Here is a 13413-nt window from a genome sequence, read left to right as displayed (position 1 = left end):
CTCAGTGTGGCACGATGCTCTAATCCACCATGCTTAGATCACCCACCTGCAAGGGAGATGGGTCCCCCAATCCCCAGTGCCTCCTTGGAGGTTTTTTTTTTTCCTGCAATTGTTGTACTAAGAGAGCAATCAACCTCCCTAGGCCATGGCCTGACCCTGCAGCCACTGAGCAGCCCTGATTCTACCCAAGGATACCCTCAAGCCATTTCCTGCTCCCGACACCCCAAATGCACCAGAATTAAAACACAAACAGAAACACAGTCTCATTTCCCTATACAAGGAAGGCAATATTAATATATCTTGTGTAAAGGAAATACATAGGACAACACTAAATAAGGCCTCCAGATTTAAATGAATGACAAAGGATAAAAATGAGATAACTCAAAAAAAAAAAAGCTAAAGGTAGTAGCTAATCCACATATAAAATATAATCACTCTTACTCATTTTTTTAATCTTCTTACTCATTTTTAAATAAATAAACTTACATAAAATGGCAAATTCTTACGTGCCCTTCTTCTTCTTCTTCTTCTTCTTCTTCTTCTTCTTCTTCTTCTCCTTCTCCTTCTCCTTCTCCTTCTCCTTCTTCTTCTCCTTCTTCTTCTCCTCCTCCTCCTCCTCCTCCTCCTCCTCCTCCTCCTCCTCCTCCTCCTCCTCCTCCTTCTTCTTCTTTTGCAGGGTGTGGGGGAATAGGGATTGAAAGCCCAGGGGGCTTAACCACCAAGCCACATTCACAGCACCTTTTTATATTTTATTAACAGACATGGTCTCTCTGAGTTTCTTAGGGCCTTCCTAAGTTGCTGGCTTTTAACTCCTGATCCACCTGCCTCAGTTTCCCAAGCTGCTGGGATTCCAGGCGTCTGCCACTACACCCCGTATATGTCCCTTTTTGATGCTTTGAAGGATGGGAAGAAACATGTGAAGCACTCTCAAAACTGCTCTTAAACATGGATTTTGTGACAAAATAGTTTGAATTAAGTTGGTTTCATTCATCAATAAGATTGTACTTAATAATTCAAGCAAGAACATCAAATAATAAAATAAAATATAACCAAATATTTAGATACTAGATGCCTGTTATTAAGCTGTCATAGTAAAACAAAAAAAAAATAAATTAAATTCACTATCCCAAATAAATAAATGATCATCCATAATTTCAGTGGACCTCTTAAAATGATATTCATGAGAAAATTAAATAACAAAAAATGCTTGAATATTATCATCTAATGTTAAGAGGGATAGTAGGTCATAAAATTACCTAGGTATCTATATATAAAGGTGTATTTGTGTGTGTGTGTGTCTGTGCGTACGTTTTTTTTTCCCCCCCAGGGATGCTTGACCTTTTTTTCCTTTTTTTAAAATTGTAGATGGACACAATATCTTTATTTAATTTATTATTTATTTTTACGTGGTGTTAAGAATTGAACCCAGTGCCTCACACATGACAGGCAAGCACTCTTCCATTGAGCCACAACCCCAGCCACCATTGATCTTAACCATAGAAAAACCTACCAGCATGTTATTTGGTACAAGAGCACAAACAGACTTTCTTGCTTCCAAATTTTTATACTTTTCTTTACTCTCAAATTCTTTTAAAATAAGAATGTCCCCCTTCAATAATGAGAATAAATTAATTTCCATTTATTTCATATAATCTTGAATATTTCAAAAAAGATAATAGGGGGAAAACTTTTTAAATTATAAACTAGAGGTTGCAAATTTGGTGGACTACAGATCTTTTGTTTTTGTTTTGTTCATAGTATGTTTGTATATTGATTTTATAGCCAGTATCAAAATACAGGGAGATTTCGTATAAAAATATAGATATCTGGCCTATCTAGAAAAATCAAATCTTGTGCCCCACAGGGCAGTCATGACTAGAGTTGAGGACACAAATTTTCCTGACATTCATATTACCTATTCTGATCCTCATAGACATTTTACTTTGGTAGGAATACTTAGGAAATATAAAGTTTTATTAATACTACTCTACTCCTCTGTAGTGAAGACCACCTCTTAGCACTAGACTCCTGAGCTCAGCTATTTGGCTCCCTGGAGTGGAGCATATTAAAGCCTGCAAGGGCCTAGGAGTGTAACAGGTGCACTCTCCTCATCTCAAGACTTCCAAGCTGTTCTACCGTCTGTCTCTCTCCTCCAAATTGGTGTTTGTTACAGATGATCAACATAGTTCCAATCTGTGCCTAAGTCACCACCGTCATGGCTGGATTCTGTCACTCTTTCCTTCTTTGATTTCTTAATATTTTCCATTTTTTGTTTCATATGCTTCCAATTTCTTCTGAAATGTCTTTTAACTTTTACATAAATCAACTGGTTTTTATAGCTCTCCCAGTCCATTAAGGCACTTTTTTGCTTGCTCATACTGAACTATCCAGTTACAGCTTATTTATGCATTCATTCATCAAATAGCAACAGTATGCTGTTGAGAAATAGCAGTAAAGGGGCTTGGGAATGTAGCTTGGTGGTGAAATGCTTGCCTAGCACACAGGAGGCCCTGAGTTCCATCCCCAGCACAGTAAAAAAAAAAAAGAATTCCCCTACTGCCTCCACATCTGGTGGATCTACACTCCTGTAAGAGGAAGATGGACAACTAAGAAATGGATAAATCAGATCATTTCATTTCAGAGAGTGATCTACATGCTATAAAAGCAAAACATCATGAAGGTCTGTCTGAGACAGGGAACTCTGAGCAGAATGAAAGTGGCAAGCCCTCAGAAGAACTGGGAAGAGAGCACTGCAGGACTGGACATGATCCAGTATGAAGGAAAGAAAGCAAGAAGGTGCTTGGCAAAGCAGTGGGGCATAAGGAGGTCACCAACCGACCGAATCACCTGGAAAGAAGAAGGGAGGACAGGGGTCAGCCAACAGGGCAAGGCCAGTTCAAGAAGATGGAGCCTTGCAGGCACTGTTAGGGAATTTTAGATTTTATTTTAGTTGCAGAGGAAAGGTCTCTTAGAAGGCTGCTGTAATAGTTCCAAGAAGAAATAATAATGGTTTGAACGCCAGCACTATGAATGGGATTCCTAAAGTTGTCTTTGTATTTTTCTCAGGTATAGTCATTTTTCCTTAGGTCTTCTAGTGCTATTTACTTGCTACCAGTAATTTTTTCTCCTAGCAACATAGACATAGGTGCATAGTTAGTCTAGAAGTCAGAAAGTTATGGAAGGCTAGGTTTTGAATAGTCCATGTTTCACTATACTTAAGGAAATAAATTACTGTGCCTTTTTACTGTAATATTCCATTTGTTAAAGATGCTCCATCATTTTATGCATACTAAGAAAGAAACATTCTCAACTAAATGATTACCCAAGGATTCCTTATTCTTCAGAAATTTTTTTTCACACTATGGAAGAGTCCTTCAATTATTTAGATATGAATTTTCTTCATTTTTCTCTACTGCAATAAATTTTAATTGTAAAGCTAAAGAGCATAGTTTAATCATTTAAGACATTCAAAACAATGAAAATCAACATGCATGAAATTGATAATGCACATAACTCAACTGAAGTCTCCTTTAAAAAAGTATAAAGCTACTTCCCATTTATGCATTTAAAGAAAATGACAGTGAATCCTAACTGTCCTCTGGCCATGAGTAGTTGGAAGATACCATCATTTTGTAAGACACTCTGATTCTGGAGATGTTAAAATAAAATAAAATGTGCATCTTCTAATTGATGATATAGTAATAGTAGGAAAATATCTAAGTCAGCAAAAAACGAATAGGAATAAGGTAGTCTCTTGATTTATTACCGTTCCACTCTACAATTTATCATTCCATTAATCAGAAAACTTACATCTAATACTAATCAATCTTTCTTTCCCTGACTCTCCCTTTTAGTTGTATCATCATGTGCACATACTCATACACATATTTTATAACATAAAGAGTTTCAAAAATGTGAAGATGAATTGAAAAATCAATTTTCTTTTTTATTTTTTTCTTAGTTCAATAGCCAGTCAAGGCCCAGTTCAATGTTTCACTCTACTGCTCTTCCTCTGGTTAGTAAGACAGTTTGTTCTCTGGTTGTTCTCAGGATTATTTCTTCTAAAAAAAAAAAAACTTTAAATAATTCTATTACTAGTGGCTCAAGCAAGATTTCTGTTTATGTATCTGTTTTGAGGGTGCTTCCTCCAAGAAATGTAGACATAACCAGGGGAAAGATTTCCCTGCTAGTATAAGAGAAGTTAGCCAAAACAAAGAAGTCTATATATAGTCAGCAAGAAGCTCTTCAAAAGCAGACACTGTGTTTTGGGGGACGCTGGTGTGTATTATAGATTAAATTGTATCTCCTCCCAAAAGTTATGTCTAAATCCCAACCTCTTATACCTGTAATTGTGATTTTATTTGCAAATAAGGTCTCTAAAAATGTAATAAAATGAAGATGAGGCTTACTAGAGTAGGATGTGTCCTAATTCAATAAAAAATGTCCAAAAGAGAAATGCAGACACAGAACCAGGAGAGTCCCAGGTGAGTTCAGAGGCAGAAGTAAGAGTGTTGAATCTATAAATCAAGGAACAGCCCCAGTCCTTGATCACTTCTGAGTCCTATGTCTTAGCAAGTGATGTGCGATTAATTCACAATAATGGAACTTGGGGAATATTGGCTAATTCTGTTCTAGTTCAAACAGTTCCAACTATTCCTGAAGTCCCTGGAGTCCACATTGATCTGACCTTAGACTTTTAAAAAGACACACACACACACACACACACACACACACACTGGATTATGCCTAGCAGTGAATTTTATACATATTTTAGTTGTAGATGAACACAATATCTTTATTTTATTTATTTTTATGTGGTGTTGAGGATCGAATCCAGTGCCTCACACATGTGAGGCAAATGCATGCTCTATCACTGAACTACAAGCCAAGCCCTTAGCAGTGAATTTTAAGATAAAACAGAATGAGGCCATGAGATACTACAAAGAAAAGCAAAATCTCTTGAAAATATAAGACATTTGGTACTACAATTATCGTTAAAAGTTAGGAGGCTAATAATGCAGAAGATACTGTTGTTATATTTCATTTTGTAATTGTGATTTTATTTGCAAATAGGGTCTTTTGTTTTGTTTTTTCCTACTTCCTCAGCAGTTAACAATAAATAGAATTTATAAGGAGGCAGAATCTGATCAGCTAAATGTACAATTAGTTAAAGTTTGGGTCATTTATTTTAGTAGAGGCTAAATAATCTTTCATCAAGGGCAATCTAATAAGATTTGAGTACCAAATGATAGGGAGATAATGTTACATTAGTTTCAGGAGTTCTTTACAAAATTACAAATTTATGCTTCTATAACATTAAATAAACAGCTCTCCCTCCATATTTGACCAAAAATGTCCTTTAAAAAATTGCATGTGTATTAAACATGTGCAGACTTTTTTCTGATCTTTATTCCTATACAGTACAGTGTAACAACTATTTTATAGTATTTGTGCTGTATTGGGGAGTATAAGTAATCAAGAGATTATTTAAAATACACAGGAAGATGTGCATAGGTTATATGTAAACACTACTCAACTTTACGTGAGGGACCTGAACATCCTCAGATTTTGGTATCTGCAGGGCATCCTGGAACAAATTTCTTTGAGGACAAAGATAAAATTTCTAATGTAGAATTGGGTTATTTTATTTAAAAGTACAAATGAAACCCAGATGCTTTTTAATTTAAACTTTTATCATATTTGTTTTCAAAACATTTGCATTTAGTATTATTCAATGCCATTTTTTAGTACTGTTCTACTCCTACACTTATAAAATTTGATTATTTGTCTCTACCAACACAATTTTAATGGAGTTCTTTTGCCCTGTGCTGTTTCATTTCCAAACATATTATAAGGTACTTACAGAGCACAAAGTACTTCAGGTTTATTTTAGAGAGGACACTTTGAGGTCAGGAAGTAATCCATTTAATAAATGAACCCACACTGTAGTTTAATGACTTACAAACATTAATGGCTTAGCAAGTATTAGTGGGGCCCATATGATAACCTGCCTCTGCGAATGTACTATACAGCACTACCATTCTCTGCTTGGGGAGGAGGGAGTTTGGTTTACTGACTTGTCAATGTCAAGGGCTTACCAAAATGACCAAATCTCAGGAAATAAAAGCATAATTTTAATTTATCAACCTTAAGAGAGTACATCTAGAGGACTCTGAAGGTAAACCTGTCACCTGGCAAAAAATAAAAAATCAAGATGTTCTGGGGAATGAAGATATTTCGACTAAGACAATCTAGAAAAACACAATAAAATGATGAATGACTTAATTATCTTGAAATGGAAAATGGCAAGTTACAAAAACATAACATATGTAGGACATAGTCTTGTCTGTGTCCACATTTTATTACATAGATGAAGTGCAAGTTATATAGCCAGACATGGCTGACTGAAGAGAAAATTGTAGAAATTAATGTAATGTGACATGGAAATCTTGACATTTAAGACTGGTGACAAATACAAATCATTGTCGGACTTTCTCTTCATGTTTCAGTTCCCTGAAGTTTCCAATCCTCTTCACCAAGCTATGCCTGCAATTGAAAATATAGATTATTGCACGGAGTTCAAAGAGCATCTTTCCCTGCTAATGGGAAGGGGAAATGGGTGGTTGGCAAAGGAAAGTCACACAAATGAAATATGTAAAAAGTCATCTGCAAAGTATACACTTATCAAAAATGTAATTCATGAATCCTATCTTGGAGGGTATTTTTTTTTCCTCTTCAAACAAAAGTGTCCCTAGCTGTTTACTGATTCTGATTTTTTTTAAGTACTGTGTGTCAGTGGAGAATCATTTCACTTGTAGAGACATCCCCTCCAGGGTGAGGGTGTCTTTAACAAAACAATTATGATTTCATTTCTACCCTCATAGGCTAACCCACAGCATCTGATTAGTTCATTTCAAACAAAATTAAACCTTGTAATTCTATCAAAATTATTTATCACATAGAAACAATGCTAAACCTGAGTGAAGTAACCTCACTCTCCCACAGCAACCACTGTCCTGAAGCAGCTGCTATCACTTTCTAGTAATAACCACATAAGGTCCATGTAGGAGGGACACCAAAGGTTACTTTGTTGTCGTCATTTCCTGAATGAGCTCCCTAGTGACTTACGGTTCTAAAAGGAACACATAGTAAATCTTTAGAGACCAGATGATAACTGATAAGATTGCTGAGTCATATTTGTGTTTATTTCAAAAGCAATTATAATGATTTATGCTTAGGAAGAATATATAATAAAGGGAGACTCCCAGTTCCCCATCTCCTCATGACCATAAATTTTAATGGTTTGTTATTATTTTGATTCAAATGTAATGAAAGAACTCAAGTATTTTCTCAAAGCTCAGTGTACATAATAAATTCCAAAATAACATGTTAAAATATTCTCTGAGGCAGATCTTTGTTCTAAATATACAATTCAGTAATGTGGTTAGGTCAAGTTAATTAGCTAACCACCAGCTCAGAAGCAGGATCTTTAGTTGTCGATAAGATTCTTCTCATGTGAATACCAATCTATTAGAGCTATTTAAATTTTTGTTTGCTTTCAAAATGATTTTTTTTAAAAAAGACACAACTTTCTTCTTTGATTGAGTCATTTATATCTGAATATGAGAAATATGTTCTTAAAAATATGGCTCACTTTAGAGAACATTATGGAGTGTTATGAACGTTAGATCACAAAATTGTTCTCCTTATGTTATTAAAGATGATAATATAAACACCCAAGAAATATAGTCTAAGTACAACAGATATAAGAAATTCTGGAATAGAGACATGTCCATCATCCCAAAGGAGCATAAAATTCTAAATGAAATAGAAGAAAAATTGCTGAATACAGGCTGAAAATGGAACTACTCAGCCCTAAGACTGCATTTGAAGTTCTGCATTTGAGGTAATGTAAGGTATGAAAGTCCTATTCTAAGAGCACTCCATTACCGGTCCAACACCTGGGCATTCGAAGTTAGAAAGAAGAGGAAAGCAAAAACATTGCCTTAAAATTAAAAATCCGAGAATATTTTTCATCTTAGTTTGGAGAATTAAAAATGACATCTGGAGGATTTCAGGCAGCAACAACAACAATAAAATGTAGCATTAGATAGTAAATATTAAAAGAATAAGTGGAAATGTTTGCAACTTTACCTAGATAGCCAGAGAAGTTTATCTGCTTTGGGGATAACATTGTTTTAATCATTCAACAACAAAAAAATATTTATTCTTCTAAGTCCCAGGAAAAAATATAGCCAAATATATAACATGGTTTTTCAGTTCTCTCACTTAATTCTAATCATAGCAGAACACAATAGAAATGATGTATCACTCAGTCCTATACTGTTGACTAAACACTTCCAGTCCAAGATTCTGGCTTTATCTCTCTGCCTTCAAAAAAAAAATCATACTAAAATGACATAAAAACAAACCCTCAGCAATTCTATCAACTCAGGAAATATATCCTCAGCACACTAGAAGAGAAATGTGGTTCTGGAAAGAATGCATGGCAGAGACACAGCAGAGCTGAATCATCCAGCGACACCAGCTTCAAAGGCAATGAGCCTGGGAAGAGCGGGCTGGGGCTCTCCTGATTGGCTGTGCCAGCTCCCCACTTCCAGAAGCTGACTCTTGGCAACTGCCTTTCACTTCAGACCAAAAGCCCTTGAAACTGGGAGCCTGATGGAGACTGCTCCTGGAGACTTCATATGGTCATGAGGACTGAAAGCCCCTATGATTTAAAAATATAACAATCATTCCCCAGAAGAAAGCCAACCTGGCCAAGTGTTTGTTCTGTCCTCTCTTCTGTACACACACATGCATGCACACATACACACAAGGAGTGAGGTCTCTTGTCTCAATCTTTGTTAACTTCAAGACCAACACAAACTTCCATTTGAACACTGAAATATTCTCCTGCTGCAAACAATCACCTAAAATATTAACTAGAGAGAAAATAGATAAGGAATACACAATAACCATTTAAGGAAAAACAGCAACATGAAAGAGAACTAGTAAAATCTATAAACAAAAGAACTAACATAATGCCCTGGGCAACAAAGGAGTGTTTGAAAATAAGCACAACTAGTAACTTTCAAAACACTTAAAAGGATAACACACACAGTAAGCATGAGCCTGCCAAGAGAAAGAAACTGCTAAAATAATAATTGGGAAGAGTAAGAAAATAACACTTAGCTCCAAAATCAATCTCCAATATTTTCCCAGGATACCATGCTAAGAAGTAAAATATATTAAATAAATCAAAGCTAAAGGATCAAAAGTATGAGAAAAGAGTTACAAGAGAAAATATGGATTCATAGATTCATGACTTCTAGCATCCATCAAACAGGGGCTTCTATAGAGAGAGGGAGAAAGAGAAGGAGGGAAAAAAGAGAAAGAGAGAAAGAAAAAAATATATATATATGGCCTATTCTTAAAAAAAATCTATAATTTGAATGGCTCCATCTACTCAATAAAGTAAGTCAAGTTGATCCCAAACTTTGTATAGAAGAACAAAAGACCAAGAAAAATAAGCTCTGTCAAACAGAAACTTCTCAGGTGACAAGTCTTAGATCTAAGGCAGGAAAAGACTATGGAAACTTGTAGAAAGCCCAGAAATAGAGTTAAGCATTCCGGAAAACTTGGTATATAGCTGAAGTGCTACAAGTTAGTACAGGAAAGAACAAGCTAGTTCTAAATGGTACTGGGACTATTGATTATCCAGCCTATAGCATATACACTCCCTGTCTCACTTCTCACAAAGATAAAATGATTCCCAGGTGGATAAAAGACCTAAAAGTAAAGAATCAGAACTCACCCTTCAAAAGTGAGTTTAGAAAATATCAGATAATAAGGGTATAAGGTCCACATGTTATAGTTTTGAGTAGAAATTGACTCCCCCTCTTTAGAAAGCAATCTGGTCATATATATTTAATATCTATTACTAACCATACAAATGTAAGGTGTGCACATTCTAAGACCCAACAATTATATGTCTCTATATTTACCTAAGAAATTCCAACACATATGTCAGTAAGATAGTATGAACTTATTTAATTAGCAAAAGTAAAATAAAATACAAAGTTTGAAACTTAAACATCAGTAAATAGAAGAATAAATAAAAATTGTGGTACATCTATAAACTGTGGTTTAATTGCTGGAATACTATACAGATGGTATAAAAACAAGCCAGACCCACTTGAATCAACATAAAAAAAATCTCAAAGAAAACCAAAAATTGTATATGTAGTATAATGCCACCTGCATAAAATGAAAAACATAGAACAACATTATATGCATGCATACATGTGATTATTCAAAGTATTGAAAGTTGCATAAGAAAAATGCACACCACTTCATGAGAGAAGCCAGGGAGATAAAACAGTAGGATCAGGGAGTAGTACATAGGCTTCAACTGCATTAGTACAGTTTTCTATATGTATACAAATTATGGCAAAATATTAAGATTTGATAAAAGTGGCATATAATTATGTTTGGTTTTTATTTTTCCTCCATATTTTCTCTGTGTTCAAAATATTTTATAACAGTCCAATATACTACCAATATATTACAATTAATTCATCAAATTAATTTAAAATTAACTCAGAATAGTCATTTTATGATTGATTTAATAAATGTTAGTAATATTAAGACAGTGAGAAAATAAATCAGTAAAATGGGCAGCTAATTCCAAATTAGTAAAATGATGTTATAAAATGACAATCTGAAGTGTTTATCTCTCTTAAAGTTGCATATTTAGTATTTAGCAGAGCCAAAATTGAAACTGAATCTCTCACGAAGGACCTCACTTCCCTGCTTAAAATCCTAGAATAAAATATAGGAAGCTGACTCAGAATATTAGTAGGGTAGGAATTTATAAATAAGACATAATACCCTCTTTAGGGTATTAAGGTTGAACAGCATCACAAACACAGGTAAAATACAAATAAGTACTAGGAGAAAACGTTTGCCATATGTGTCATTTAAAGAGGAGTACTATTCAGAAGGTATGAAGAGCTTCAGCTCCAAGGAAAGATTGGCACCATGAAGAAACACAGCACACAAGAGGCATTCTATGAAAAAAGAAGTACAGAAGACCAAAAATATAAGAAAATACTCTCAAATATTTGCGTTAGAAAGCACTTTCCTATGTCATTGTTGAATCTCTAAAAATGCATGGTAAGTTAACAGGATCTTTCAAAAGTAATGCAGATTTTTTTTTAATATATATATATAGTCCTAAGGCAAAAGTTCCCCACAGAAACACAAAGCTTTGAGTTCAGCGTTTCTTGAAATAGTGAACATTTGGGAGTACCCAGAATACTCATCAATGGGAAATGGCTAATGTATAAAGTATTCACCCTGCAGAATGTGGTGTAGCTATATTATATATATTTTGTATAGAAACTATATATTTAATATAAACATACTTAGCTATGAACATGTGTGCTCACATAAAGTTATCAACAAGAAAAAAGAAAGTTAAGTGAAAAAGTATCATCAGAGAACAATTTAAGACGATTCTGTTAACTTTAAAAAGAAAAATTATAAATGTATCAAAAACATAATATATAATATAGTCATGACGTAATGACATATATATTACAAGATATTATACATACACATAAACACACTCATGTAAAAGTGCTCTAAGGATACACACCATTATCACTAGAGATGCCCTGATTAAAGGGGATGAAGGGCAACTAGTAAAAGAGACTCTGACATTTTACTTTATGTGCTTCACTTATAATATATGATTTTGAGCTACTTTGTAATTAAAAATATGAAATGTTCAAAAAATAAGTCCCATGCTTTGATTGTTTATAATAGACAATGAACACTTCACATTTCATCTGGCTTTGCCTGTGAAGAAATATGTAGGACAATTTTAATGAAGCACTGTGGTTTAATTTGATCTGATCTTGCAGCCTATTATAGAATTCACTTTTTACTTCTCTTCACTTGAAGTTATCTGGGTAAATAAATGCTTTGGGGGACAGTATTGATCATTTTTAAGCATTATTAAACGTGTGATGTGTCCTGGAAGTACATTACACAAACCACTTCTCTCATTCCTCACAACAATCTCTTGTAATAGGTGCTATTACAATTCCATCCCCATTTTATAGAGAAGAACACTAAGTTTGGAGAGATTAAAGTTGGGCTTTTGAGCCCAGATGGTCTATCTTTAGAATTTATTTGTAACTACTACCTTCTGTACCTCCCCAGACCCCAAATTCCCTCTATTTCTTTTTGCCTCTTCTGTATTATGTGTGCTATCTTTGGAGCAGCTGGATATTTTCAACATTAAGTCAGTGTGTTATCAAATCACATAAGCCCCTTTTAATAGACTCTAATGAAATTCAGAATCAACTGGCCATGCATGATATTACTAATTTACTTGCTATACCAGTAATAATTATTCTCAAATAGACTACATGCTACACCCTGTCGATTGTTATTTTGGTATTCTTTCATTTTTATTGACTACTCTGGCAGCCATACTTCATTCAGAGTGACAGTAAGTACTACCTGACTTTTCTCTTTTGTTACAGAGCATCAATATTGATCTCTTTCCTAGCGCAACAATCTTCATATGATTGAGGATTTTCTGCTAGTCTTGACTGAAAGTATGATAAATGATAATAACATTTATCAAAAACCAAAAAGTTATGAATTCTGGAAAAGACAAAAATGGATTGAAGTTAAAAGGTATTATGATTATGTTAAGGATTCCTTCTTTCCTTCCATTGAACTGTGATTCAAGTGTCAGTCTCTCTCTTCCATTATTACCTACCATCTTCTAGTTCAAGCTGGGAAAGTGGAAGTTTGAGTATTTCTTCCTGAACTATCTTCCTGCCAGCTAATTGTTCATCCACATCACCTGTTTCTATCCACCTGCTTTTGGTCTTTGTGGACATGGTTTAGGAGCTGATGAGCCTAGCTTGAACTCCTGAGCTCTAGAAAGATGTTCTGCATGGCTGTCAGTAGAGAGGTAAATGCAAGTTGCATCTCACTTTCAGCTATGGATGAGTCCTTTTTGTCCAAGTCACCACCAAAACTTAGTGGGGTATAAGAATTTATTGAAAGGTTAAGATAAATATGTTGGATTTGAATATAGATAAGGAAAAATTAACTATATATGTGTATATAGTAATGCATAAATTGGCATAAAAATAATTGGCCTGTCACGTTGCTCTTTTGTGCTCCTTGCCTAGTTCCCTGGTCCTCACGTATCAGTGCTAAAAACGAAATTCAATTATGTATTTTGTTCAAGTAATTTTTCCCTGACATTGTTGATATATAATGTCAAAAAATATAGACCTAGTAGCTGAATGATAAGTCTCCCTCTTAACAGAATAACTTATGTTACTCTTGCTCAGACCTCCTGTACTTTCTGCAACTATTATT

Source organism: Urocitellus parryii, chromosome 10, assembly GCF_045843805.1.
Source record: "Urocitellus parryii isolate mUroPar1 chromosome 10, mUroPar1.hap1, whole genome shotgun sequence".
Classification (NCBI taxonomy): domain Eukaryota; kingdom Metazoa; phylum Chordata; class Mammalia; order Rodentia; family Sciuridae; genus Urocitellus; species Urocitellus parryii.
Note: the sequence above shows the minus strand (reverse complement) of the source record.